General features: G+C 32.6%; 1 protein-coding gene across 2 annotated transcripts in view; it reads left to right on the top strand.

The window, feature by feature from the left end:
• Nucleotides 1–3,252: 3,252 nt before the first annotated feature.
• The window catches only part of LOC143047640 (uncharacterized), a 40,389-nt gene continuing 37,641 nt past the window's right edge, over nt 3,253–6,000 (top strand). The window contains exon 1 of one of the 2 annotated variants that reach the window (XM_076220818.1): nt 3,253–3,358. The gene's annotated coding sequence lies outside the window, so the exon portion shown is untranslated. Of the gene's footprint in view, nt 3,359–3,537; nt 3,640–6,000 lie in introns of those variants that run through there. The other variant, XM_076220817.1, reaches the window with a different exon arrangement.

Raw genomic sequence — 6,000 nt, 5'->3', positions numbered from 1 at the left:
TATGCAATAATCATAAATAGTTTCTGAGAAAGTTTTAAGCAACAACCATATATTGTTTTTGAGACCACGGCGGGACATGTGAAACCCCCAACCCTGTTTTTTTTTTACAAAAAACTAAATATCACTAAAATAAAGTTTTGAATCAAAACCAAAAAGTATACAGATCTTTAGATTAATATAACAAAGAAGTGTGTAAAGTTTCAAGCAATAATCATAAATTATTTTTGAGATACGGCGCGACATGTAAAAAAAACCTCCCCTATTTAACAAAATACTCAATAACTCCAAAATAAAGTTTTGAATCATCACCAAAAAGTATACAGATCTTTAGATTAATATAACAAAGAAGTGTGTAAAGTTTTAAGCAATAATCATAAATTGTTTTTGAGATACGGTACAACATGTAAAAAAACCTCCCCCTTTTTTACAAAATACTCAATAACTCAAAAATGAAATTTTGAATCATCACCAAAAAGTATACAGATCTTTAGATTAATATAAAAAAAGACATGTGTAAAGTTTTAAGCAATAATCATAAATCGTTTTTGAGATATGGTGCGACATGTAAAAAAAAACCTCCCCCTTTTTTACAAAATACTCAATAACTCAAAAATAAAATTTTGAATCATCACCAAAAAGTATACAGATATTAAGATTAATATAACTAAGAAGTGTTTAAAGTTTTAAGCCATAATCAAGAATCGTTTTTGAGATACGGTGCAACATGTGAAAAAAAACACACCCCTGTTTTAGTTACAAAGTGCCGTAACTCAAAAAGTTTTAATCTTATTTTAACCAAAAAGTATACAGATCATTTGACCATCATAAGAAACAACTATATTAAGTTTCATAAAATTTGGATAAGTCGTTCTCAAGTTACGGTGCGACATGTTTACGCCGGACAGACAGACGGACGGACGGACTGACAGACGGACGGACACCGGACATTTGTATACCATAATACGTCCCGTCAAAATTTTGACGGGCGTATAAAAAATCATAAGACCAGACCAAAATTCGAACTTGATTTGTAACTAAGTATGGTGCTGAACAATAACAGGAAGAAAATTTAGTCTGCTACACAAAGATGAAGACAGTCAATCAAATATCTGTTCAACAACCCTCCGCATTAAGACAGTTACAACCAGCTGTCAAGATCTGAACAAACTACCATCTTCAGATTTAGGTCAAGACACAACAGACTCAATCAACATCTTTAAAAAGTCCTGAAAGTTGTTCCATCTCCAATGTGTCCTTATGGAAGAACAGAGCAGGATACTGGATACAGGAGATCAATACTTTAATTAGATTGATAGTCACAAGATCCTTTATGCACTGAGAGAAAGATAAGATATGGCATTCAGAAACACCACTCAAAGAGAAGCTATATGAACCAGTGGATGCCCTACCAAAGACCACCAGATTTGCTGAGGAGACTGGTATTCAACTGTAAAGGTGTACGATAAAAAAACATGATTTATAACTTGTCATGATAAAACTATATACCAATCATCAAATTAATATCTTCAAGCGTGACAAAAAAAACACAAAAAACGGAAAACTGTTTATTTGAGTCTGTGTACAAAATCGTCAGACCGGAATAAAATTCGAACTTGGTCTGTGACTGTGTGACCGACGGGCACAGACTGACGGATTACCTAGACCAAACATACATTTAGAATGCTTGTGAACTGTACATGTACTAGCAGTTTTCCACAGACATTGACCTTGTTTTCCTGTTTCATATGCCATGATTGTTATTTTTTTTGGTGGTATTGGTCTGTCATGTTCTCATACACTATACGCATGCACTTGTGGAAAATATACTATATCGTAATGGTTATCTTCTAATCGTTGATTGGTTGCTTAACGTCCAGTGGCAAATATCAAATTGTTGATGATGAAACATACGAGATAAATGACAAAAGTGGGCAGTGATTGACAAACATGAAATCGCGAATAAGGCAAAAATCGGATTTTTAAAGTTTTATTTCACATTTCGCGTTCTTGCGATTTTTACGATTTTTCTGACGTTTTTATAAATATAAAGACGAAAACGCTAAACAGCCTTATCCGCCGGGTTCCATATCAATCGCATCGAAATAAACTATTTATTACATCTATAGATTACTTTTGTTGAAATCCTAGCATATTGAACATTTCCAATTCAACGGGTTTGTCAGCTGTTAGAGTAATTTAAAACATATGTGTTTGAGACATAAGTGACATTAAGTTAAGATATTAAAGAATGTTTCAATACATGATTTAAAAAGAATAAATAAACCATAAAGGCTATTTAGAAAAAAGGAGATTCATTCCCCATATGCCTGAGTACTAGATTTGAACTCTGTCAATCCTGAAGTACAGTAACTATTTATATATATATATAGATAAAACATGTGGTTTGAGTGCCAATGAGACTACTCGATCTCAATACAAGTTATAAACATAGTAAAAAGTAAACCACTATATCACAAGATTTCTAGCAAATATTTAGAATAATACTTCCAGGTTTCAAAGTAGAATGCAAACACACCCAGGTTTCAAAGTAGAATGAAAACACATCCAGGTTTCAATTATATGGGATGTATCCTTCACGTGATACGGGTAACATACGGCAAAATCCGGTAGTCACATGTGCTTTTCCTCAATACACCGTACTCATTGTCACATTGTGTCCTATAAATTCCCTCTAGAAGTTGAAATTTTAAGTCCATTCCGATTTCGCTCTCTCCCTCTATATATATATATATATATATATATATATATATATATAAGTTGTCTGTGGTTCAAACATAATCTATAGATAGGATCCGGCAATTTTGATCTGAATGATTTGGTAAATGTGTTTTCCGCTTCACAAAACTGAAAAAACATCAACTCTTATTGGAATAGGAAACGTGCCACTTGGAATGATTTTTTTTTATGATTCCGTGAAAAGTACCACGTTCATTCGTTAAAAACTATGACCTTGAACAGGAAATTATCTTCCTATAAATGTACCAACTAAATCAATTACGAACATCAAATAAAAGGTGGACTTCGTACATGTACACCCAAAGAACTTGGAGGACTGTAAGATCCGGAACATCAATCCCTTTTATCTTGACCTTTATGTGTGTAAATTAATCATATCTTACAAACAATTTAATCATTCAATACTTTATTAATTCATAAATTACTTTGAAAATTCCCTACACATACTATAGACTATATACGGTTTACGTCGTAACCCGGAAGGAGTGTAAGATTTATAAATGTAGTATGTTGGGGATTTTCAATATTTGTTAGTAGTAGAATAAATTTTAAAAAACATGGTTAAAAGAGGTAAAATTAATTTTCACTGATCAAAAGAAAGGTAATTTTATCATTATGCTTATTTTCCTTTTTGTTTAATGTTTCAAATATGTCATTTTCCATTTTTCACTTAGTAAGAAAAGATAAACAAATTCATTCATTGTTATAAATGCACCAATCAAAATTGTGACATGTACATTTTGAACTATTTAAATTTAAGCAAACATTTCTAAATTTTAGAACGCAATTAGTAAACGACTGATAGAGATAAACAGAATTACTTTTTGATATACGCCATAAACCCACCAGATTCCAAATCGGACGTAAATTTCTTGTTTATATGTAAGTTTTACTAAGAATCTGTTGCTTTTTGTATACCTAGTATAGTCAATAACACTACAGCCAGACCCAGTCAGACAAAATCAACTACAATCGACTAATCTCTAAACATTTCCATATAAAGTATGTGTACGTTGGAGATACCAATTCTGGCTTTTATTATAGAGTATGTATTAATCCTCAATGAAAATGTTCCCTTATTTGTCCACAATTTCCTAAATTAGTACTTTTTTTCTTATAAAGGATCTATTTTTTATTACCTACAAATGATGACTTGTTTGAGAATAAAAAGTGGATCTAAATTGGATACTGTATTTGGTCTTTGTTGCTTGTGATTAACCATCTGACAATATATGTCCAGCAAAAAACAAACCTGTCCATACATGGTGAACACTATAAAGATATCCGTCAGTTTACGACATTTTCAATTTGAAATCAAATGAAAATAAAAATAAATTCACGAAAAATAAAAAAAATAAAAGAACATTTGGACCCTGAAATTGAAAGAAATATAAAGAATAGAAAAAACTGACCTAACCGTTTCTAATTAATACAGAAATGAAGGACCCACCCAGACCGTCAAGGTTTATATTATATACAGGGGTATTAAATACGCGAGGTCTCTTATAACACAATATGGGATTTATAAGAAATCTCAGAAGGATTAAAGCAATAACTAGGGAGGTAAAACCTACTAAATAAAGATAACCAATGAGAGAATTGTCCCTCGGATCAAAAACACGACAACTGGTATTTTTGAGGATTGGAAGAAATACCAAAATGTTATCTCACCTTGATTGTAACACTCAAAATTTAACCGCTTTTAAAATTAAAAACAGGTTATAATTTCCAGACAGATATGACAACTTCGTGGTGTGGATATAGGTTAATTAAGAGTGTTAAGAGTGTTAATTGATGCGATGTTACCATTGATTGACTGTCTTTGTCCATTCAGTTTTGTCATGTTGATTTCCTTCAAAAAATGTTCAGGTCAACATACTAGGTTTAGAGTTCGAAACACGATATAGACGCTTGTGTATGCCCGTTGATGACAATCCTCTATGACTTTGACGCTTTTCCATCTAGGGTGATGGCCTTTTCAGATATTCTTTCTACATGTATACAAATATTGAATATCTAATGCTAAGTAAGAAATGCTGTTCTTTCCTTTGACGGGAGAGGGGTATGCCCCCTTTAACCACATACGGTACGATATATTGCACAACATTTATACACGTCAATGTCAACCCAAAAGCAAAGGAATCAGTCATTACTAAAAGAAAAAATGGAACAAAAAGTGTACTTATTAAACTTCTAGTATGTCAGTAGTCAACATAAACTAAACGTTATCTAAAAGGACATGTACTATCTATTCGCATCAACTGGCAACGACAGTAGAATATGTCGAAGTTGTGATATATATTTTTGAGCTTGACTGCATCATAAAAAATGCGTCTTTAATAAATTACAAGTGTGGACACAAATCGGTGTGGATTGTATTTTTTTTTATTGGTGTTAGTATTTGACAGTGTTTTGTCCACTTAGTTTAAGTATTTGTTGTGCCCCACCAGATGTTTTCTCTTTCTGATCCCTTTCTATGTTTCCCACATAGCGCCATACACTAAACTATGTCCACAATGACAGCCATTTTGGACAGATATTCAGCAAAAGCTTAAAATTAGAAAAGTGCACGGTTCAACATTAACCCTTTTAAACATAGAATATATGATTTGTCCCAAAGAAACAACCACGTGTATAAATTACCAAATCGAGATTCTGATGTTTCAACTGAGGTGTTCCGTAATATTTTGTCACTCTTAACTGAGTGACTATAGAAATTTGATGCTTCGTTCACTTTCTAATCTATGACTTATATTAGGGCTTTTGTTAATTCTTATATATAATTACTTTAACGGTTGGTTTTGAGCTTATGCAGATTTTAGCACTAAAGAATTAACACAAGCACTTCTAAATTTTAATTTCAAATTATTGGAACTTTTTTTATCCAGACCACCAAACTCATTTACTCTTGTTGATGGTTTTACTGATGGTAACTTCCTGGTTATGACGTTTATTAATGGTAGTTTCCATGTAATAATCGTTAGTTATGATAGTTTCTTGTTTATGATTACAAATGATGGTAGCTTCAAGCAAATGCACTTTGTAGCTCACCTGCCCCGAAGGGCCAAGTGAGCTTTTCTCATCACTTTGCGTCCGTCGTCCGTCGTCGTTAACTTTTACAAAAATCTTCTCCTCTGAAACTACTGGGCCAAATTAATCCAAACTTGGCCACAATCTTCATTAGGGTATCTAATTTAAAAAATGTGTCCGGGGACCCAGCAAACCAACCAAGATGGCCGCCAT

The sequence above is a fragment of the Mytilus galloprovincialis genome, chromosome 10 (assembly GCF_965363235.1).
Source record: "Mytilus galloprovincialis chromosome 10, xbMytGall1.hap1.1, whole genome shotgun sequence".
NCBI lineage: Eukaryota > Metazoa > Mollusca > Bivalvia > Mytilida > Mytilidae > Mytilus > Mytilus galloprovincialis.
The sequence above is the reverse complement of the archived record's forward strand: the minus strand, read 5'-3'. Positions and strand labels throughout refer to the sequence as shown.